The sequence below is a fragment of the Toxorhynchites rutilus genome, chromosome 3 (genome assembly GCF_029784135.1).
Source record: "Toxorhynchites rutilus septentrionalis strain SRP chromosome 3, ASM2978413v1, whole genome shotgun sequence".
In the NCBI taxonomy this organism is placed as follows: domain Eukaryota; kingdom Metazoa; phylum Arthropoda; class Insecta; order Diptera; family Culicidae; genus Toxorhynchites; species Toxorhynchites rutilus.
In genome coordinates this window covers 210,114,089-210,139,669 of record NC_073746.1, presented here as the reverse complement: position 1 = coordinate 210,139,669, position 25,581 = coordinate 210,114,089, and the positions used below count along the sequence as shown (strand labels likewise).

Here is a 25,581-nt window from a genome sequence, read left to right as displayed (position 1 = left end):
TCCACAAATAATTACTATTATAATATAAAATCATCATTAGACACAGTTTTCGTTCAATATGTTTCTGCGATATCGGAAAAATCCTCTTATTTAATCACATAAAATAAATATTCGATACGTTAAAGTAAATTTTCATTCATAATTTTGATTTTGAAATTTATTCCACCTGAATATCCATCATTATTTTCACCTCCCAATGAAAGCACACGTAGCTTAATGCCGTCTACTCGAATATACTCTTCAAAATCAGAATCCGAATTGGATTACGCTTCCAATAATACAAAAGCAAAAGCAGCAGGTTTTCCATTTTCATAAACTTTATTTTTAGATTTTCCAAAATAATATTCGGAACTTGACAGTTCAGTATAGTTGTATTGGTAAACCCGAGTGCCAACCCGTGAAACATCTCAGTGCGAAACTAACAGTTTTCGGGGCGAACTAGTGCGACACTGAGTGCGAAACTGAGTGAATAAAAAAACGTTTTGACAGCAGTTAGTGCGGCACTGGGGTTGAAACTAAACAAAAACGAATTCGCTATTACAGTATTGAATAAACATTCACCAATACAACCATAGTACCCGGCATAACATGCATGAGAAACTGTAGTTCAGACACAGCGTCACGCGAGTCGCATCTTACGAGCGCCGCAGCCGCAGCAGTCGCGCCAAGCTACTCGCGCTTTACGCGTTTTAATTTGCGCCTAGCCTTACAAAATTAACAACAAAGTGCTTGAATTACAACAAGGTTATAATCTGTATGCCATCCTTGGTTCTCAACAAGTTCAGAGTAACCTATTTGGCGTGAAACATGTTCAAACTTGTAATCTGTTCCACACAGAGAGAATCATACGCTACATGATCTTCAACAATCTTGTACTGCTTGTTAGCATCATTTCATCGTAAGATTACACCACATATATTATCGATTGAATTTTTATTTGGTAATAAAATTGGCTAGTTCAGAATCTGAACCAGCTCAATAAATCAGGTCAAGGTCGTCCATCTTTTATGAACTAAAGCGAATAACTTAATCATCGCGGTGGTTAAACGGCATTAAACGATTGTATTCTTGACTGATCATCCACAAACCGTCGAATTTCTGCCTCGGCCTGATGAAGGTGTTATGCATTTGGATTTGGATTTGGATTGGCAACACTTCAAGCAAAACTGGCATTGAGTTACTTGCGTTATGTTTCATACTGAACGCGCCATTTGTCATTCAGCCGGCGTCTGCGAGTGTTGTTTGCGAAATTATTCGCGAGTTCTTTTTGTTTGCGGCGAGAAGGCCATCAATCTGTCTGGTGCTGACAATTTCTTCAACTAAGTGATTTCTTTGGTTTGTGCGAAAACGTAAGTACTCTCTAGTTATTCTGTTTTGTCTTAATGATTACATTTACTTCAATTTGGAATTTTTGTTTACTGAAACCACACGTTATGGAATTCCTTTTTCCTCTTATTCTTATTTCCACGTATGATGCATTCATTCAAAAGGATTATAATTCTTTGATCGGAAACATACTTTTCCAATTGTTTCCCGATTTCCGTCATCACCATGTATGCAAAACATAAAATGCGCGTAAATCAAAATTAACGATATATAGCATAACAGTTTTCGTCATTCGAATTATTGTAATTGAACTACAGATGCATTTACCCGGTCAAATTTAAAAATGTTTATTTCGTTGGATCATCGTTGGAATAGTTCATTTTCGGCAGTAACGTTAGCTGTTATCATTGCTTTACAGTTCAATTTACTATTCTCGATTGTGCTTTTGGCAAAATAAATCGCTGATATATAGACAATTAATGTGTAGCAATCACATGTAAAAACACCTTTGTGTCAAAGGACACCGAATGATCGGGTTCGTCGGATTTGATTTATCTGAAAGATAAACTTCAAAGAACTTTCTTCATTATTCTGCAGCGGGAGCGATGCGAGAGAAGTTTCTCGCTATATTCTGGAAGACACCTTACTTTTCGGCTTCCGTTTGATACCCGAGTCGATAACATGAATATACATAGGAATTAAAATTTCATCTAATGACAAGCTATGGTCACGCCATTCACTTTAGGGAATACTATCAGCGAATCCGTTTTTGTTCCGTTTCAACCTGCTGTCAAAACGTTTTTTTAATTCACTCAGTTTCAAACTAGTTTCGCACTAGGTACAACCCGAAAGCTGATAAGGCGGAATTCGACCTATTCAACATGATACATGCTACAAGTTAAGGTAATATTATATTATCAGGCACGTAGCCTAACCGGCACGGCACGTTTCATACAAGACAAATATTATTGCGTGTGTTACAAATGTGGTTGCGTATATACAGCGGAACGGCTCCGGACATACATAACACGTTTCAGACAAATCTTCTTCTTGAATGGCGTTAACGTTCCCTGTGGAACTTTTGCCGTCACAACGTATTCATTAACTAGCGTCGTTCATTAATACTTGGTTGAGATTTCTATGCCGAATAACACGCCTTGAATGTACTCTAGAGTGGCAAGCTCTAGAATACGCGTGACCACAGTGCAAGCCGGAAGAATTTTCTTTGACGAAAAATCCCCCAACCAGAACGGGAATCGAACCCGAACACCCGGCATGATAGTGTGGGACGCTAACCACTCGGCCACGGGTGCACACAAACACAGACACAGACAAATACATGAAGGAATTTTCGAGAAGAATATTTTGCCGGTGCCGGGTACGAACTACACGGGTGAGTAGTACCATACATGCAAATCAAACGTTCGTGGTATGGGTGCGTTCGTCGCTCTTCGGTACGACATCGGTTCAATCACCAGTAGCATTTTTCCGCTCCGTCTGCGCTGCCGGTCCGTACAGAGAAGTTGCTGTGCCTGATGATATGAATACATAATGTATTTGTCTGCCGGTGTCGGTACGTGCCGTTTACGCTACGTGCTGGATAATATAAAACGGCCTTTAAACGTAAACAACAATGGAATTTTTTTTTTTATTTGTATTATAGTGATTTTCAACTCATTTGGCTGGTTCGTAACTTTTTACTTCCATTTTTGGAAGAATGTCGGGAGTGAGAATTGAACTCGTGACCTTTAGCGTGAGAGGCATTGATGTTACCACTACGCCAGATCGCCTCCACAACAATGGATATGATACTTGCGCGTTTTTTAAATTTTGTTTCCACCTCAGCCACTACACAGTAATGTGCGATCGCGCACTGCTCCAATATATGTCTTGATGTTATTGTGTTTATGATCAATAATTTTGTTGCTCCATTGTTCTGGTGAATTACGATAATCGTCAATAAATGACGTAGTTGCCCCAACATTGTCGTGCTACACACGCCGCACCGATCCGCAAGCCATTGGATAAGGGCAACATCGCTCAACAATACCAATTATGTCTTAAAATGATACACTCCAATAAGCAAGAAGCATTGACTTGTAGCATGCATCCAATCGAATAGGTGGAATCCCGCCTTTAGTTTCGCACTGAGATGTTTCACGTGTTCGCACTTGGGTTCACTAATACAACTATACTGAACTGTCAAGTTCCGATTATTGTTTTGGAAAATCTAAAAATAAAGACTATGGAAATGGAAAACCTGCTGCTTCTGCTTTTGTATTATTGGAATCATAATCCAATTCGGATTCTGATTTTGAAGTGTATATTCGCGTAGACGGCATTAAGCTTCGTGTATTTTCATTGGGAGGCGAAAATAATGATGGATATTCAGGTGGAATGAACATGCTTTCGAAATCAAAACTATGAATGAAAATTTACTTTAACGTATCGAATATTTATTTCATGTGATGAAATAAGAGAAATTGCAAAAACATTGAACGAAAACTGTCTGATAATGATTTTATATTAAAATAGTTGTTGCAACAGCAATATAAACCAGTTTCCGCTTTTTTAAACTCTTTTGAATGTGAATGAGTTAAAAAATTCCTGTAATGTAATATAATTTATCATTACAATTTTGCTTATTTTCTAAGATATCAACATGTGAATTTTAAAACCTGCATCGAACAATTACTCACGTTTAGCATTTATATTGCTGACTAATGTATGGCTGCAATTATCTGAAATCTATATTTCATTTAGTTACCATGCAATATATCTTCATTTATTGAGCATTACCTTCTAATAATTCATTCTTCTCAAATTATCCGTATAATTTCCGTATAAATCTTTCAACCTTCTTTTCAATTATTTTAACTAATAGTTTTCCACTTATATTTCCTCTATACACAATTCTATCTATTAATTTGTTCTAACCTAAGTGGTGCGGACTTAATCCACTTAATTCCCAAGCAAATTCATGCATGTTTTCAAGCGATTTCTTGCAATAAATTTTCAGACCACCAAAGATGCCAGATTTACAAATATGTTTGCAAATTTACAGACATACCTGTAAAACATTCATCACATCAAAAATATTTGACTCACCATATGACATTTTTCCATAGTTTTAATACAGAAAAGTTATTATATTTAGTATATATCAATACACATGACGTTAGACCAGCGATACTCAACCTGCGGCCCGACAGTCCTTCTGGTTGGCCCATCTGGTGTGTATGAAGTTTGGAACTCATACACATAAGTACTTTTGCCTTGACATCATTGCAGACGAAAGAGAGGATACGGTTATTCACAATTAATGAAAAATTGCATTCTCTGCAGGTAAGGAAAAATCTTGAACGAAATTGTCTCTTATAATTATTTTCTGTTCTAGATAAGATTATTTTGCTGAAATGCAAGGAGATTTATTGAAAATAGTTAAGTTAGGGTCAGGACTATGTCTTCTAAGTATTTAAACAACATCGAATAAAAATTTTCATTCTATTTTCAACAACTTACATTTGCTTTCGGGTCTGCTTATGACGAAATATGGGTTACTGTGCGATATTGTTACGACAGACATGGTTCATGGCCGTGTGGTGATCTAAAACTTGTATAGCCTTGCATGGCGGATGGAAAATATACACTGCATTTTTTTATAAATTTCATCAACGACAAGACCGCAAGCCAATGTCCAATGTATCAACGGAGAAATACTGTTTTTTATAAAAATTAACAACGCGTATGTATGTGTAGATCGTTGAAACATTTAAACACACTTACAGCACATAAGTTATTAAGTGGTCCGAAAAATCATTTTTTCCACTTTTTCCCAAAAATGACAAATGAAAATTAATAACTTTTGCATCACTGAATCGATTTAGATGATCGACATATAAAATTGACCTAGCCTTTTATTAAAAAATATTTAACTTGCGAACAAAATACTTATATTTTAGTAATTATTGATTGTAGTCGTTTTTTATTTTTTTATGACTTTGGACTAGAGGGCGCTATATTTTTTTATATTTTTTCTTGAAAGCTGAGGATTTTTTACACAACATATCTCGATATCAGGATTGCTATTTTTTCGTTTTTTAGATATGATTTAAAAAAAATCATTTTCCCCCATTTGCCCAAAAATAACTTTCTGCAAAAAATCATAACATTTGAACTACTGAACCGATTTAGATGATCGATATATTAAATTAAAGCCAATAAGCAAAATTCACACTTGCGGGAAGATTGGATTCTAGTAGCATAGGTCTAGTTTAGTCACATATGAATATTGATCGAAGATTTAAAACATGTTAAACTTACAAAATTCTAACTTAAAAACGATAATTATAGCATCTCTGATATCGAGATATGTTAGGTAAATAATGCTCAGCTTTCCATAAAAAATATAAGAAAATATAGCGCTCCCATCTTTAACCGAGAAAACTATGAAAAACTATCTCAATCAATAATTACAAAAACAAAATTCAATTTTTTCGCAAAAGTAATATTTTCTCAAAGAAAAATAACTCGTAAGCTTCAATTTGATATGTCGATGATATTAATCGGTCCAATAGTTCGAAAGTTATGACTTTTTGTATTGGGAAAAATTGTTTTTCGAACCATCGATTAGTTTTGAAAAATCATATTTCAAAAACGAAAAAAATAGCATCTCTGATATGGAGATATTTTATGTAAAAAATTCTCAGCTTTCAATCCATATTAAAAATAGGATTCATATTATATGCAAGTCTCAAGCCAATGAGCAACATTGGCTTAAATTTGATATGTCGATCATCTAAATCGGTTGAGTGGTTCGAAAGTTATAAATTTTAAAAAAAAGTCATTTTGGGAAAAAGTGGAAGAACATGATTTTTGGGATCACCCTAAAATGGAAATGGGCACTCTAATGACAAATTAAAAAAATACGAGTTTAACGTTTTGCGATAAAGAACAAAATTACCACTTTTGACGAAGATCTGAGAACCACTATATTAGTTTGGCATGGAATGGCTGTATATATATACAGAATACAATCTTATTTGCATCGTGATGTACAAAGTATTAATGAATATGTGAAAATTAACGTTAAAAGACATTTCTATAGATCTGCACACTTTTACAGACTTTTCCACATTTTTAACAGACATTCACATGTTTTTACAGACTTTTTTAAAAAATCATCTGGCAGCTCTTCCTTCCACTTTTTATCGAATATTTCCAAATCGTAGGAGTAAACATTTACGTGACTCTGACTTTGTTTGTTTTTATTACGTTCGGAAAAACGTTATGACAAAGAGAGGGGACATTAAAAATGCGTTGCTCAGTGAAAGGCTGAGATGCTCTTTCAGAGATGCAATGGTTAATTAAACAATTGACGGAAAAATGTAGTTCGTTCATTTTATAATTTTACTTATTTTTACCCTTGACAACAATACCTCTTTTATAGTGTTGATTATCATAAGAAAAATAACACTCCTGATCGTTGGATCTCTTTTGACATTTCAATTGGATCTTTTGACGTAGGACTACGTCTTTCATTTCTATACCGGGGTGTAAAACCAAAGTTTCGAGAACGAAAGCGTTACGCTGGAGACCGAGATTTTGAGCGTTAATAGCTCTTAAACAACTGAACGAAATGGTATGACAAACACTTCATTTGAAAGATAAAATGTCTACACGTCATATACTTGTTACTTTTTGATCCAAAAACTTGTTTCAATAGTCTTAAAATTGCTTTCAAAACAGGCTATTGAAATCACCAATCGGTATATAAGCGAGCGCCGCTCGTAAACCCACTCAGTTATGATTGAACAGCGATTGGAGCATGTTGTCGCTGTTGTTGTGAAGCTAATTTAGTTTATCATGAAAACGCTGATGAAGGGTGTCACCAAGAGCCTGTTTGTGCACCTAAGGCCAAAAGGGAATCCATCAGGAGGAGAGTGATGCCACGGTTCCGCTTGAAACATCGGAGCAGCCGCCACACACACACATACACGCGCGGAATTCTCGTTGCTATCATCGTTGCTGAAAAATAATCTGCCAGTTCCCCTGGGAATTGAAAAATACATTCATGCGAAAGAGTTTATTTTAATGTTTTCTATCCATATAACACTGCAACCAAATACATTTGGTTTTGTTATTTTTCAATCAATCGCAATTAACAGGAAAGCTTCTGAATATTTTTTTTCCCCATCAGTGGAAATTTTCGTATCCAATATTGGATGCATAACATGAAAAACGGAAAATGTTTCACATCGCGAAAATCAAGTCATTTTCGAGCGATTATTTGCTTTCTACTCATATAATGCTGCGACCAAATACATTTCGTTTTGGATTTTTTCAATCAAGTGCGATCAACGTAAGAATGTAAGAATGTAATGAACGTAAGAATGCGAATGTCTTTCGGCAATTTATTAGAGGTGCAATGAATCTTTAGGAATTCCCGCTCTACGCGCACTGGCAAACAATGTTTACTCAACAATTTCTCAAACGAGAAATGGGTGTTGTGAGAAAGGATTAGCGAACGCGAAAACGACAAACGGGAGAAAGATACGTTTGGAGGTTGAAGGAAATTGGCAGAAAACTTCTTCATTCTATCATTCAAATAATGTGATTCATACCACATCGTTTTGCCAGAAAGAGATTATTAATGTTCAAAGGAGGAATCGAGTCCTCCGAGGAAATTACCCAGCGCAAATTAGAGTCGACTATCGATTGCGGCATTCGTACACAAATAATTTTATAATGCAGTTTCACCAAAGTGATTTCTTCGGATATATTCACTACATCATGTCATGTATTTCATATTCTTCATTAAGAAATCCATATCCATGGCACCTATCGGTAACGAATTATTATCGAAACCACGATTTTCGCTAAATGCTCCTTTCAGTTTGGCCTGTAAAAAACTTTTCTGAACTCTAATCCATCAAATTTGGAGCCCTGAAAAGGGCCGTTGATTATATGCTAAGCTAATATAGCACGCTCTCCTCGGATACGATGGGCCAGCTGGATGTCCTTGGGCATGATGTGACGCGTTTTGCATGGATAGCACACAAATTGGTATCTTCGAATAAGCCTCCTGCAGCGTCATAACCGCGGAACTTTGGAAGCGCAAGTCGGTTTTGAAGTCCTGAGCAATTCCACGAACCAAATGCTGCAAAGGTAGCTTGCGGATCAGCAATTCGGTCGACTTCTGATAGCGACGAATTTCATGCGAAGTTCCCGGTCGATAGCGATGTGGCTTCTCCACCTATCCTGCTACTGGTGCGCTTATCCGAGCTGACTTCGTGTGCCTTACCACCGAATGACTAACGAGCTATCTGCGAAAGACTAACGAGCTCGAGTCCTCACGGTGCGAGAGTAGAGTAAGAAATGAACGAAAGCAAAGGAAGCATCATTTTATAAACCATAAAAGTATAGAATCAAAATCCCACCCTTATTATATTCGTGAGTATACAGTAAGCTTATACAATAAAGAGGGTGGGGTTTACATTCGATTCTTTTCATCGGGACTAAGCAGACAGCTCGTTAGTCCTTCGGTGGTAAGGCACCACGAAAGCAGCTCGGATAAGCGCACCAGTAGCAGGATAGGTGGAGAAGCAACATCGCTATCGACCGGGAACTTCGCATGAAATTCGTCGCTATCAGAAGTCGACCGAATTGCTGAACCGCAAGCTACCTTTGCAGCATTTGGTTCGTGGAATTGCTCAGGACTTCAAAACCGACTTGCGCTTCCAAAGTTCCGCGGTTATGACGCTGCAGGAGGCTTATTCGAAGATACCGATTTGTGTGCTATCCATGCAAAACGCGTCACATCATGCCCAAGGACATCCAGCTGGCCCATCGTATCCGAGGAGAGCGTGCTATATTAGCTTAGCATATAATCAACAGCCCTTTTCAGGGCTCCAAATTTGATGGATTAGAGTTCAGAAAAGTTTTTTACAGGCCGAACTGAAAGGAGCATTTAGCGAAAATCGCGGTGTCGATGATAATTCGATACCGATAGGTGCCATGGATATGGATTTCATAATGAAGAATATGAAATACATGACATGATGTAGTGAATATATCCCCATATCGAAGAAATCACTTTGATGAAACTGTTTACCGTTTGTCGTTTTTAAGTGTTGGGAAAGGGCATTATTTTTGCTGAGTAAATTCCAAGAAAAAATCCATTCCTTCTTTAAGCGTGATTCATTCTGCTTCGGATCAACGGAACAGTGATAATCATTTCATACAAAAGATAAAATGTCCAAGAGTTATATGATTGCTATTTATTGAGTCGGAAAATTGTTTCAATAGCTTAATGATAGCTTCGAAAACAGGTTATAAAATGACGCTTCCTTTGCTTTCGTTCATTTCTTACTCTACTCTCGCACCGTGACGACTCGTTTGTTTGGGACCAAGAAGATAGCAGGTTAGTCTTTCAGTGGTAAGGCACACGAAGCGCACCAGCCGCAGGATAGGTGAAGAAGCCACATCGCTATCGACCGGGAACTTTGTGTGAAATTCATCGCTATCGGAAGTCGGCCGAATTGCTGATCCGCAAGCTACCTTTGCAGCTTTTGGTTCGTGGAATTGCTCAGGACTTCAAAACCGACTTGCGCTTCCAAAGTTCCGCGGTTATGACGCTGCAGGAGGCTTATTCGAAGATACAAATTTGTGTGCAATCCACGTAAAACGCGTCACATCATGCCCAAGGACATTCAGCTGGCCCGTCGAATCCAAGGAGAGGGTGCTATATTAGCTTAGCATATAATCAACGGCCCTTTTCAGGGCTCCAAATTTGATGGATTAGAGTTCAGAAAAGTTTTTTGCAGGCCAAACTGAAATGAGAATTTTCGTTTGGATGCCATACAGCATCGAGAAAATTCCGGAAAGATCTAATCGTTGCTGAAAAATAATCTGCCAGTTCCCTGGGAATTGAAGAATACATCCATGCGAAAGAGTTTATTTTAATGTTTTCTAATTATATGGCGAACACAGCGACCAAATACATTTGATTTCGTAATTTTTCAATCAAGTGTAATTAGCTGGAAAGCTTCTGAAGATTATTCTTTCCCATCAGTAGGATATTTTCGTATCCAATAATGGATGCATAACATGAAAAACGGAAAATGTTCCGTATCGCCAAAATTATATAATTTTCAATCGATTATTGCTCAGTCGCCGAAATTTTCATACTCAGAGAGTTCATTCTCCTCTAGTTTGCCTTCCAAATTGCCATCGTAAACCACACCTTCTCTCGATTCAATCACGCACGAAAAGCATACTGAAATGATATTCTGGTGGTGAAACCCATTCATTTTTCGTGAGGCGTCGTGCACAAATTACGTAACGTGATAAGGGGGGAGGGGTTAGATGTTGCGTTACTTTCTGTTTATTAGAGATAGGAAATTGCGTTACGAAAGGGGGGGGAGGTTCAAAATCCGGATTTTTGCGTTACGTAATTTGTGCACGACGCCTGAGGACATCGACAAGACAACATCGTTACTGAACGAGCTGAACGGCGAGGGATCGAGGTATTCATTACCTGGCTTGACCTGACCTGAAATGCAATCAGTTTGTTTTAACTGTGAGGGAGCGCAGAAAAGCCGATCGGTCAGAAGGAGAAGAGAAGGTGACCAAGAGAGTATCAGCATCGAAATACGGTTCCTCGGGAAGACATAGAAGCAGCCGCCACACACACACATACACGCGCGCAGCTCTTTTCGTTTGCTGGTTATCAAGAGGAAACCTGGAAAGAAATGATCGTTGCTGAAAAATAATCTGCCAGTTCCCCTTTTTAATTTTTAATGTTTTCTATCCATATAATACTGCGACCACATACATTTTGTTTTGTGATTTGTCAATCAAGTGCAGTTAACAGGAAAGCTTCTGAAGATTATTCTTCAGAACAAGGTTTTTTGTATCCAATATTGGATGCATAAAACCTTGAGTCTTCAAAGTAACACTCTCGTTTTTGAAGTCACCCAAATATTTATTTATTCATTCATTCAGGATGGATTTAGATTCAACTTCAAACAAATGATCTCTAAATCAACGATAGTCCTACGTCACCCTTGCGGTTATACCATAGATATAACCCACTTCCTGTTTTTTGACAGCCGTTTTGATTCAGTCCGCACTACCTAGGTTCTAACCAGTACTGTATCAAGAGCATTTTCACAATATCAGTGTCGGTCCCAGCTCTCAAAGATTGTATAAATAGAAATTAGTCAGATATTCGACTAGAAAGTAGAAAGTCACATTTTGTAAAACATCCGAAAACAAACCAGATTTTTTTATTTTGTAGCTGTTAGTCCCCCAGGGACCGACGCTGGGCTCAACGTGTTAACGGCGGTACGGGTGCATTGGGTGTACAAATTGAACAAATCTTGATTCTACGCTTATTTTTCATACATTTTTCGATGGATTTAAGAATTTTTCTGCACCAATCCATCAATTCATATAAATATAACCAAGCTCATCTGCATGCTCAAAAAAATGGCTCCGTACTCAAACGATTAAACAAAAAGTGATAAACACTACAAAGGAAGAAAAGTGGGAGCATCATATTATCTTTATGTAAAATCACAGCCTATGATGAAACGCCTTTTTAACATGGCGCTAACTAGGTTGGAAATTCAATCCAATTAGCGAATTCCACTCGCTTAGTGAACTGCAGAACAGCGAAAGCAAAAGATCGAATTGAATATGACGCCTATTATTGATACACAAATGGGCTGCAGCCTAGTCATCGCACGCCCTGTTTAAGAGCCATTCAAAATAGGCACATTTAGCACAATTTAAAGAAATGACCCACGGGTTGCATGTAGTTCTAACATATTAGTTCTAGCTGGCTCAAATGGAATGCGCTTGATAGGACAGAAAAAAATATCTGTATTCAGACTCAGTAACCATCTCTGAATCTGAATGATTCAACGGCAAACCGGCCCGTGAATCTCATATGCTACCGAACCAAATATACAGCTTACAGACTACGTTCAGAGGACAAGAGAGTATTGCTAGACTCTCTCCGAAAATTCTCACAGCTGTTTAACGTTATGAGTACAAGTTCTTCAGCACATACGCATGGAAACATTCGTTCTCGCTCTTTTCCCTCGCGTGACATCTTCAGCACAAACATCAGTTGCTCAGTGTGTTAGTGTGAGAGTTTCAGAGCAGCTGAACTGTTTTACGGTTCGTTCATTCAAATTTGAATGAATGGTGAAAGCACTGATTCTAACTCTACCTATTTATTATCATGCATGTATTCAAAACTGCTAGCATTTTTTTGTCTGCCTCGAGGGGTATACGTCCTTGTTTATACACTGAGCAATTTAGTGGAGGTTTGTCGCAGTAGTTGCGACAATAGTAATTATTTGTGGAATAAACAGAAAATGCATCCACAAAAGTTTAAGTGAGTGTCAGGAAATTTTCATTCAAACTTTTATATTTTTACACTGCACTTGGCCCTTCTGATCTGATAGAGAATAATTTACCTCCCAAGCACTAATATCGCCACCAGACGTCGACACTGTACATTTGTCATCGCAAATATAAACAAATCAGACTATATAACGCATACCAACCAGGGCTCTGCATAGTCATAGTTAACTGAGGATAGTCAGCTGACTATCTGACTGACTATATCCATATTCAATTAGTAAGTTTAGTAAGCAAGCTTCTTCACGCACTTTCTCCGCCCAAACAACTAAACAGCCAGTCGGACGTTTAGTCGCTATCTCCCTCTACCGATTCGACTATATGAATGAAATGATTGTCAGTCAAATTGTCCTCATTGCATTTTGAAGTGACTTCCCCCAAAATGAATTTGTTCCTCTCTTTCTCACTCCCATGTACGTGTGTATGCATCGATGTTTTAATTCAACGTGGTTTGACATACGCTACAGGTGAGCTAGATTCTAGCTAGTATCGTATCCGAAAATTACTCACACGTATGAAACAGCGTCTCAGCGTTGATGTGCTCCCGTGGCCGAGTGGTTAGCGTCAAACCTAACATGACGGGAGTTCGGGTTCGATTCCCGTTCTGGTCGGAGAAATTTTTCTTCAAAGAAATTTCCTCTGACTTGCACTGTGGTCACGCGTATTCTAGAGCTTGCCACTCAGAATGCATTCAAGGCGTGTTATTTGGCATAGAAATCTCAACTAAGTACTAATGAAAATGACGCAAGTAATACTACGTTGAGACGGCGGAGTTCCTCTAGGAACGTTAGTGCCATATAAGAAGAAGAAGATAAAACAGCGTGCTGTGTGTGTGCTATTTTGCACGCTATTCACTAATACTAACGCGAGGACCTTTATAGCATACTTGATAAATGTCTAAGTTCGTTGGTTTGAGTTCACGATGGGTAGACAGTAAACCGTTCATTGATGGGGTAACTTCTTTTTTGCATCAGAAATCATGTTTTCGTTCCTCTTTATATGGACGTAAAAATAAGATTGCGTTCGCGGGTATAAAATTAGTGTCAGAGAGAAATGGAAGTGTGGATTGAAGTCAGTTGAATGAAGAGGCAGATTTGTATTCATTAGTCGAGTCAGTTAAAATAACCACTGACTGGACTAGTTCACCAGTCATCCTCGCTAGTCAACTCTATTCAATTCATTCTCTAGTCAAGTCACTTTTTGTTGTGGGCGACTGCCGAAGCAGTTCTAGTCGAAGCGAAGTTACTGAGAGTAGAGTCGGTCTTCATTTCTCGCCTTAGAATATTTCGGGCCCTGATACCGCCGTATTCGTGAAACTGTAAACTTTTTTGTTTTATTACAGAGTCAGTTTGGAACTAACTCAGTTTTAAAAACGAATTCGCTATATGACTTGAATCCATAGATGCCAGGTGATTTTTTCAAATGTTTTCACATGGTACGAAAAAATGTCTTCACAACCATATTGAAAGAAACTAGAATTCGTAACTTTATTCTCAACGATGCATGATAGATTATTCTATTGATATTGTTGATATTGTCAAATGTAAAAAAAAGTGACACTGATAAAAGGCGAGCGAATGACACTGAGACAAAAGCCTAACTTCTTTTTGACGATATTTAGGCTAATAGTAGGAATTTGATAGAAAAACCATTCCCCAAAAATCCACACTATCATACCGAAATGTATTCAAATATTTCATTATGTCTTCAGAATGTCTTCACAGTGAGTCAAATGTCTTCAAACCTGGCATCTCTGCTTGAGCCATCTCACGTCATTCAGCGACCAGAATAGGGGGAATATCTCCCGTATACTGAATGAAAGGTCGAAGATACAATGTTGACGACATCTACCGTGGAGTTAAATAATTCACAATTCAATTAAGACATTTCGAAATTGTTAAAATCTAAATGAAAATTATTGCTTTGAATACTCGTAACGCTTCTTGGTCCTTACTCAACCATTTTTCTGTAAATTTCATTATATTTCCACTAGGGCCGTCAGCACACGGGTCAACTCAAACTCGACTTCAACATAACGAAGGTTGAAAACATGTGAAATCAAATGGTAATCCGCACACAGGGTAATCAGTTCACAAGGTTGACTCAACCTGTTGGAAGCAACCTAGCATGTCGAATTGTCGCCGTTTGAGGTTGACAACATTTTCGTTCAATTTTGCTCGCGCCATTTTCTGTGGTTCGTTAAAACGATGCCAGATAATTTTTTTAATCTGTGTAATTTTTGACGTAGAACTACGTCTTTCATTAAGGGTGTCAAATCAGAAAACAGGTCACGTTTTTATGAAATAAAGTTAACGTTAATAACTATTTTTGTCGCGAACGGATTTTAGCGATTTACATACTAAACGAATCGGAAATTCCCTAAGATTTGTTTAATATGCTATACATTAGAATCCCCTGGTTTGTAAATGGTTAAAATTCATGAAAACGTTTTTTCATGAACGTTTTTTCGTTCATTTGTATTCATGAACGGCGTTTCCATTTTCCCATACATTTGTTCTGTCCATTTGTGTGCTTTCCCGAACAGAGCTGTCAATAACGAGCAACTTATCGACGACCAACGAAGGGGAAATCGTAGAATTTGAAGTTGCCGTAACCAAGGGAAAAGTAGAAGAATGAAGGGGAATATTTGCCTTGAGTATAAACAGTTGATCTCGCTGAGGCAGACTTTCAAACATCGGACTGTTGAGCAATCCAGTCCACTTTGCTTTCGCTGCGCTTCGATCTAAGATTGGACCCCACCAGTGGTAATCCAACTTGGGTATCGTCGTTTGGTTTTTCTGTTCGCTTTTGGCGTTATTCGTATCGTGTGTTTTTCTTCCCGCGTCATAAATTGGACGTTTCGCGTAGTGTGTGATGAGCAAGAAGAGGGAGGCAGGTTCTAGCCCTGCAAAAAACGAACGCGAATTTCGAGGCAAGCGTCATCTAATGATGTTTGAGAATGCATCAATGCATTAAACTGACGTTATGGCGAAGCAGGCGTTAAGGTTATGCTCCAAAAAAATATTTGGGAAATACCACGCATCTTGAATGTCTTACTGGAATGTTATAAGTTATTTAGGTTCGCGTGCCAGTCGCAAAACTGCCTTCAACTAGGATTGCATTTGCGCTAATATTGATCATAATGAAGCATTGCTACTGTTTCCGAGGTTGTTGATACTAACAAAAAGAGTTTATTTCGCTTGTTTAGTCACCAAGAAAGTAAATGTCGTTCTGGAGTTTTGTATGTGATATGGTTTCTCTTACCAGTAGCAAAAATTCCTCCACTAAGGGTTGTCACCCTTAGTGGAGGAATTTTTGCGCTTCCTTCGAGCATGAGAAAGTAATGCAACTTTTTTTGAGGCCAGTAATATTAACAAATGCATTTCTTTTGACAATAGTGCAAAATGATGAGAAGTATTTGTATTCCTAGTAGCTTCAAGCCACCAATGCATGGTTCTGTATGCATGCTATGGCGAACGCTTGTTTGGCGCTTGGTTTACATTGTACGAACGATGCCTAAAAGTGCGATTGCTTTGAGGCAATACTAAATAACATGTAGCATGATATTTGATACTTGCAAGTGTTGTCATTGTTGTTTCCATTCGGTGCCAAAGATATATTGATGTAGTTATGAGATGTGGAATAATGGTGGTGGTGTAACATGTATATTATCGGCTGTAGCCGAGTCTATGTCAATTGCGAAAAAGGCCACCGGAATAGCGTTCGAGGTAAATTTTGTATTGTTTTGCGAGGACAAGAATGAATCATCAATCAATTATCGTCAACTGATTCTACAATGAGAAACCATTTCAAAGATTATTCTACTAAGCATTTGTTTCGAAAATTTCACAGCACTATACAATAATATCCGAAGGTATAAACAAGCGACTTATATAAAATACGTAGTTCTACGTCAACAATGCGGTCGTATCTTGGACACAACCTCCTATAATTTTTTTTATCAAATGAAAAATGTGTTACAAAAACATACAGAACACACGAAATGAATCCGGATTTATTAATATTGCATAAGCAAATATAAATGTGCGCTCGTTATGCATGTGTTATGATTTCTTTTCGAAAATTCTCTAATATACAGTCATCTCTATCTAACTCGATATCTCGAGTTATGGAGAGAACAATGGAGGTTGAGTTTCAGTTGACTCGTGTGCGGACGGCCTAAAGCTCATTATAATATAGATACATCATCCAATTCTTATCCTCGTTTACTAGCAAGTCACAGGAGGGTTGTGTCAGGGCCACGACCGCATAATTGACGTAGGATTCCGTTAGGCTATCTGTTGCATGCTGATTTTGGATATGTTTGAAGAATTACATCGTTAAATTCTTTGATATGCCGGCCCTGAAAAGGATCGTTTTGTTTGGTTGGGTAGTGTTTGTTCACTCCATCAGTGTTTATAACCGAGTGATGATGACAGAAGGATGGTATAAGTCGTTGGATGATGCATATTTCGATAGAATACCGAAGTGTAATGAGATATGATAAAAACCGCTTTCCCAATGTAATATAAAATAATTATCAATATCGAGCACAATTATAATTTTTTCTCATCAGTAAAAATATGTAACTTTCTTATAGAGAAAATATATTTGAAATGGAAAAGGTTTCTGAGTGTTTATTCAAACCCTAAGCCCAGCACCTAATACGATTGTAGAACATATGGGAAATCACTTTTTCGAATATTCTTCCACTTTTCTAATTTTTCTCGCCGAATGAACTTTCCTTGGGTGAAAATGAACACAACAAAACAGACAGCTTAAACCGGATGATCCGTTCTCGAGCGGGAATACGCTGGTTTTTCATTTTATGAATATTTTTTTTCATATTTCAAGTTATTTTTAATACAACTGCAACCATATACTATTTTACACTTACACTTGTGCTAAACGATTCACAATACACGATCGATCATTGATATGAAATTTTACGAAGCAACCAACATTAAAGTTCTAAATTTAAATTTTAATTGCTAAAATAAAATTACAATATAAAAATGCCTCCGACTTGCATATACTTGTAATGCCGATTTCCCCAGGCACCTTGATTTAGAAATCTCTGTTAGGGAACACATTTCGGTGGGAAAAGAAGGTCCCCCTACTTTCATATATTTGCAATTTCTCCGTATCTTCAATTTCGACCAATCAGAACGAGGTATTTCCGTTTGGAGATTTTTCGATAGTTTGATAGTTAGTTTCATACAATTTATTATTTTATTCATTGTGATAAATGGAATGCTCAGATAGATAGATTGATTGAATATCTCGTAAATCTGTCAGGAAATAACTGAGCAATAATTGTAAATACATGAGCAGCCGCTTGTGTCGTCAATTTCGACCAATCAGAAGTGAGTATTTCCGTTAGAATAAGGGTTGAGATTTTTCAATTGTTCGATGGTTAGTTTCATGACATATTTTATTTTGTTCAATATAAGAAATTGTTATGGAGTGCCGAAATCGATTGACGCAAAAATTTCATCAATCTATCATGAAATGACTGAGTAATAAGCGTTTGAAATTGGACAATTTTTACGATGTGCTCGATTTTCGATTTTCAATTTGTACCCCAATATGTTCCCGAAAAACGTAATCCTACGTCAAAATATTTTATTTATTGTAAACTTCAACAATCTTTTCAGCTGAATTTCCGGCCACGTTCGATCATTATACCATTGCATTCGGGATACCGAAAATGAACCAACGCCAAACCTCACAATCACAGCAAGCCACTCACAGTTGATTCATCCAGTTTTTTTCATTCTGTTTTTCGTTCTTTTCTGCGTTCACGGAATGTGAGCAAAAGAAAATATCCCTAGTTTTGTCATTCATTGACATAAACATACCAGTTCATTCACTATCAGCATCGTTCTCGGAAACGGAGAAATTCGTTGAGGAAGATAAAAAAGTACAGAATGCTCATAATAGTGACAAGAAATTAAATTGTTCAAGCATGCAAGGTTTCCGTCTCAGTTAAATTGCTTTCATTTTACATAGTGAATATGCAGTTCCAAATCCACTTGTCAGAAATTTTTCAAAAGAAGAATTCCGATGTAAAAAATACCGTCTTGACTCAAAATTCAAACATTTATTTTTTTTAAAATTCTGTTCCACAGCAGTTCCAAATCCACTTGTCAGAAAATTTTCAAAAGAAGAATTGCGATGTAAAAAATACCGTCTTGACTCAAAATTCAAACATTTAATTTTTTTAAATTCTGAACACACGAACATAAAATGGTGGTGTCCAAGACAGGACCGCAATGGGAATATTTCGAGCTTCCTTTTGCAAACGGATCAAACTATGCTATAGGATTAGCGGATGAAATTGCCAACATGCAGCTTTGGCTGACAAAGTTTGCATTCGCTGCTGGGATCGATTCTGCAGAATGCCCCCTCGCCGTCCAAGCCTAAGCAATCCTTAGCTGTGAGTGTGCATGCAGATCTTGCTCTTTTGTTGGCATTTCCGCTTGCGCCACCGATTTGCGTTGCCTTTTCGGAGTAACTTCAAAAACAACTGAATAAGCAAGGCACTGACTCAATGAGATAATCACACACATATCGGGATATTGAAAATGAACAGTCACAACATTCCTGACAATTCAATGGCAGTTCATTCCACGCCGACAGCTTCGAGAAGTCGCACGCGCTTTGTGTACGTCCCGTTAGTGTGATCGGATACCGTTAGTGAAGCTATTTTTTCCCGCATTGGTGCTTATTAGTGTCGCGCGTGAACTGGATACAGAGTTCGCGATAGCAGAAAGGAAAGGTTCACTTCAGCCAAAGTTGGCAAAGCGTCTGGCTTTTGGTTTTCACCATATCATCGCCATTACTATCGGCATCAGACATCGGTGATCAATCCCACACAGTGTGAAAGCGTGAAGAAGCACTTTTTGGTGGTGGTAGTGTTCGATTGCCATCTCACTTGCGCGGAGCGCCCAGCACGCAATCAACCGAGCGTCAAGTTCAGCTGCACCGGTGGGTGCGTTTAGGTATTTAAGAGTAAATAATTTTTAAGATTTGATAGTTTTAAGATTAAGAAAAATATTGTAAAATATTGTAACTGCCGCATAATCATGGCAGAAGGGGAAAGAGAGTTTCCTAATATGGAAACCTCTGACTCCGAAAGTAATACCGCTTTAGTTGTGCAAACGGCGGCAGGAAAATCGCTAAAGCGAAATACCACTTCGGAAGAAGAGTCATCCCACCTCAAAAAACCCCCCTCGAAAAAACTCGCAACCCTCTCCTTTCAATCCCCTGAACCATCCACTTTAACTCAACCCCCGATCTCGCATCCCTCATCTGTGGCTTCCGATCCCCCCCAACCATCCACCTCCTCACCCCCCTCTATCGTCGCCGTTTCCGCTCAACCATCGAACTCGTCTTCCTCCTCCGCTGTCTCCGCTCCCCGTGTCAAGATCTATCCGGAAGATGCATCTGGAAATGGCTCATGGGTTGTTTTCTTCCGGCCCAAACCAAACGGGAAACCGCTCAATGTAATTCAGATCATGAAAGATCTGTCAAAAAATTATTCCTCCGTGGTTGAAATTTGTAAAGTTAGACCGAACAAACTACGTGTTGTCGTGGCTGATCGGAAGCAAGCTAACGAGATTGTTGTCGACAACCGGTTCATACTAGAATATCGCGCATATGTGCCCTGCCATATCGTAGAAATTTCGGGGGTGATAACAGAAACGGGCCTGACGAGTGAATTAATAAAACAGGGAGATGGCAGATTTAAAAAGCTTCCTTTGACAAAAGTTAAAATTTTGGACTGTCATCAATTAGGAAAAGTGTCCCAGGAAGAGGGAAAAACAAAATTCACGCCGTCCGACTCGTTCCGACTGGTTCCGCCCTCCCTGACTACGTTATGGTGGACAAATTAAGACTGCCTGTGCGACTCTTCGTGCCAAAGCCCATGACTTGCAACAAATGCAAATCAGTTGGTCATACAGCAGATTATTGCGCCAACAAGGAGCGCTGTGCCACTTGCGGAGAGCAACATGTTGGGAAATCCTGCAGTGCGACTGAGCATAAGTGTCCATATTGCGGGGGATCCCCACATGAGCTCTCAGCTTGTGAAACTTATAAGAGTCGCTGGGATAAACAGAAGCGCTCTTTGAAGGAACGCTCAAAGCGCACTTTTGCGGACATTTTAAAGGGCGCTTCTCCACTGGCTCAAGAACAACAACCAATCAACACACATAATGTCTTCGCCACGTTGCCAGTTGACGAAATAGAAGCGGACACAGCTAACGGGAGCACACCATTTATTTTCCAAGGGAATCCCCGGCGCAAAAATGTGACCACTCCCAAAATTCAAGCACAAGTCCCTCCGGTGATAGCCCCTGTTAGCTTGCCTAAAAAATCGAGTGCAACGGATAAGCAAAATCAGGTTCCTCCTGGCTTCCGTGGGAATAGTTCACCTTCGAATGACCCAGCACTTGACGGGACATCAAAAACCCCAAATGTCCCTGTTTTTCCGTCCAGTTCAACTTCCCAATCGGGATTTATAAAGTTGACTGACATTTTGGATCAAATCTTCATGTGTTTTAATGTTTCCGACTCCATCAGAACCATTGTCACCGCAATGCTTCCAGTATTAAAGACAATTTTGCAGCAATTGATGCAAACATGGCCTCTCCTTGCAATGATTATCTCTCTTGATGTCTAATTTAAATAGAGAGGTCGGAGATATCACTGTTCTACAGTGGAATTGTCGTAGTCTTATCCCTAAACTGGATACATTCAAATTTTTAATTCATAAGTTCAATTGTGATGTTTTTGCTCTGTCCGAAACATGGCTTTCTTCGCGAGATGATCTCTCTTTCCACGATTTTAATATTATACGCTTGGACCGTGATGACAGATACGGAGGGGTGCTATTGGGGATCAATAAGTGCCACTCATTTTTTCGAATTGACCTTCCACCTATTGGAGGGATCGAAAGCTGCTTGTCATGCAAACATCAGAGGCAAAGACCTCTGTATAGTGAGCTTGTATTGGCCTCCGAGAGCTGCGGTTAGCGCAAGCAACTTGTTGACATGTGCTCACTCCTTCCTGAGCCACGATTAATCTTGGGAGACTTCAACTCTCACGGAACTGCCTGGGGGGAACAGTACGACGACAATCGTTCATCGTTGATATATGACCTTTGTAACAGCTTCAATATGACCGTTTTGAACACTGGGGAAACAACACGTGTACCTAAACCTCCTGCTAACCCAAGTGTTCTTGACCTCTCGCTTTGCTCGAATTCACTATCGTTAGATTGCAAGTGGAATGTAATTCAGGATCCCAACGGTAGTGATCACATGCCAATCAAAATTTCCATCACCAATGGGTCAAATTCTTCTGAATCTATAAACATGGCATATGACCTCACAAGACACATTGACTGGAATAAATATTCGGACGCGGTTGCTCTAGCCATCAATGCCATAGATGGTTTACCTCCATTAGAGGAGTATAACTTCCTTTCTCGTTTGATTCATGATAGCGCAGTTCGCGCTCAAACGAAACCCATCTCAGGTTCCACCGTTCGCCGGAGGCCTCCCAATCCATGGTGGGATAGCCAGTGTTCCAAGCTTTATCAGGATAAATCGAATGCATTTAAAGCTTTTCGGAAACGTGGAACCCCTGAAAATTTTCAAACGTATTTAGACCTTGAGAATCAGATCAAAAATTTGATCAAAGGGAAAAAACGTGATTATTGGCGAAATTTCGTGGGAGGTTTGTCACGAGAAACGTCAATGAAAAAAATATGGAAAGTGGCTCGAAACATGAGAAATCGTTCTTCAACGAATGAAAGCGAAGAATATTCAAATCGGTGGATTTTTAATTTTGCACGGAAGGTTTGTCCTGATTCCGCTCCTGTGCAAAAAATAGTTCGAGATATACCACAAGATAGGTGCGATCTTGATTCCGAGTTTTCGATGGTAGAATTCTCTCTTGCTCTCCTTTCTTGTAACAATTCTGCCCCAGGATCGGATCGAATTAAGTTCAACTTGCTGAAAAACCTCCCTCATGTTGCGAAACATCGCTTGTTGAATTTATTCAATCGGTTTCTGGAGCATAATATTGTTCCAGATGACTGGAGACAAGTACGAGTTATAGCTATTCAGAAACCCGGAAAACCTGCGTCCGACTTCAATTCGTACCGCCCAATAGCAATGCTGTCTTGTATACGGAAATTGTTGGAGAAAATGATCTTGTTTCGCCTTGATCGATGGGTTGAAACGAATGGCCTACTCTCAGATACACAATATGGGTTCCGCAGGGGCAAGGGGACGAATGATTGTCTTGCGTTGCTTTCTTCAGAAATTCAAATGGCTTACGCCGAAAAAAAACAAATGGCTTCAGTATTCTTGGACATAAAGGGGGCCTTCGATTCTGTTTCAATAGAGGTTTTGTCGGACAAATTACACTCTCGGGGTCTGCCGCCTCTATTGAATAATATGTTATATAACTTGCTTTGTGAGAAACATTTGAACTTTTCTCACGGAGATTCGGCAGTAAGTCGGGTCTCTTACATGGGCCTCCCCCAGGGCTCATGTTTAAGCCCCCTTTTGTACAACTTCTATGTAAGCGACATCGACAATTGCCTTACACAAAATTGCAGCCTAAGACAACTTGCAGATGATGGAGTGGTGTCTGTCGTAGGATCAAACGAATCCGACCTGCAAGGACCCTTACAAGATACTTTGAACAATTTTTCAACCTGGGCCATTGGGCTAGGGATCGAATTCTCCACGGAGAAAACAGAGATGGTGGTTTTTTCTAGGAAGCATAAACCAGCAAAACCAAAGCTTCAACTTTTGGATAAACCGATCACTCATGCTATGTCATTCAAGTATCTTGGGGTCTGGTTCGACTCCAAATGTACTTGGGGGGCCCATATTAGGTATCTGAGTAAAAAATGTCAACAAAGAATAAACTTTCTCCGTACAATTACCGGCACCTGGTGGGGAGCCCATCCCGAAGATCTTATTATGTTGTATCGAACAACTATTCTCTCAGTGATGGAGTATGGCAGTTTCTGTTTTCAATCAGCTGCCAAAATGCACCTCATTAAACTCGAGCGAATTCAGTATCTTTGTCTCCGTATTGCGTTGGGATGTATGCCCTCAACGCATACCATGAGTCTCGAGGTTTTGGCAGGCGTACTCCCACTAAAAGATCGCTTCAAATTATTATCTCTTCGGTTCTTCATCCGGTGTAAGGTTATGAACCCATTGGTGATCGGAAATTTTGAGCAGCTGATCGGGCTAAATTTTCATTCTGGATTCATGACTTCATATCATGAATTCATCTCCATGCAGGTTGATCCTTCTTCGTATATTCCCAACCGTGTTTGTTTTCCTGACTACATCAATTCCTCTGTACATTTTGATCTGTTCATGAAGGAGAAAATCCATGGAATTCCAGATTATCATCGATCGGGGATCGTTCCTACGATCTTCAATGCAAAGTATGGGCGTATCAATTGTGATAATATGTACTTTACTGATGGGTCCACTATAAACGAGTCCACAGGATTTGGAGTGTTCAACGTATTTTTTAGCACCTCCCACAGTCTTCAGAATCCTTGCTCAGTGTATATTGCTGAATTGGCAGCAATACACTGGGCGCTGGACAGCGTCGCCTCACGACCTGTTGAACACTATTACATTGTAACGAATAGTCTTAGCTCTGTCGAAGCTATCCGTTCAGTGAGGCCGGAAAAGCACTCGCCGTACTTCCTTGAGAGAATACGAGAAATTTTGAGTGCTTTATCCAGACGCTGTTATGTCATCACCTTTGTCTGGGTCCCTTCACATTGCTCAATTCCGGGTAATGAGAGGGCTGACTCATTAGCAAAGGTGGGTGCGATTGAAGGCGATATTTATCAGCGTCAAATCGCCTTCAATGAATTTTACTCTTTAGTCCGTAAAAATACAATCGCTAACTGGCAACACAAATGGAACGAAGATGAATTGGGCCGGTGGCTCCACTCGATTATCCCTAAGGTTAGCCTCAAACCATGGTTCAAAAGTCTGGACTTGAGTCGGGACTTTATTCGAACCTTCTCCCGACTCATGTCCAATCATTGTTCGTTAGACGCGCTACTTTTTCGTTTTAATCTTGCCGACAGCAATCTCTGCGTTTGTGGCCATGGTTACCACGACATCGAACACGTTGTTTGGTCGTGCGAGTTGTATCTTGTCGCCAGATCGAATTTAGAAAACTCCTTTCGGGCTCGAGGAAAGCAACCCAATGTGCCGGTGAGAGATGTGTTGGCTCGGCTAGATCTTGATTATATGTCCCAAATATATGTTTTCCTTAAAGCCATCGATCTTCGAGTGTGATGTTCTTACATCCTTTACCCCTCCTTTTCGTCCTTCGCGAACTATCGGTTCCCTTCCTACTTACATTAGAATAAGTTAAATTGTGAATACATATTAGATGTAAGGATAGTTTTAAGAATTGGGTGTGAAGTGTGAGTGTGAATGAGAATGTGAATGTAAATGCGAGTGTGAGTGTGAACATTGCTACAATATCCTTACATCCCATCCTTTTCCCAATCAAAGTGTGTCACCCTTCTAAACTCGAGTCGACCGCGAGTAATCGGTTTCCTATTTTATTAACCATAGAATTAAGGAAACATGTTAATATTTTATAGTAAAAATATATTTAAGAGCGTGGCTCCTTCAAACCTATGTAACTGAGCCTGTAAAAATCAACGGATTAATAATAATTCTATGGCAATGAATAAATGTGAATGAATTCTCATGGCTCGAGCTTTAAGAAAGCTCAGAGAGCACAGAATGA

The 25,581-nt window shown here is 39.0% G+C and overlaps 1 protein-coding gene across 2 annotated transcripts in view; it reads left to right on the top strand.

Annotated features, from left to right (window-relative positions):
- The first annotated feature begins 1,193 nt into the window (after positions 1 to 1,193).
- LOC129775909 (protein NASP homolog) overlaps positions 1,194 to 25,581 on the top strand; it is a 68,136-nt gene continuing 43,748 nt past the window's right edge. The window contains exons 1-2 of one of the 2 annotated variants that reach the window (XM_055781146.1): positions 1,220 to 1,349; positions 4,484 to 4,671. The gene's annotated coding sequence lies outside the window, so the exon portion shown is untranslated. Of the gene's footprint in view, positions 1,350 to 4,483; positions 4,672 to 25,581 lie in introns of both variants that reach the window. The other variant, XM_055781143.1, reaches the window with a different exon arrangement.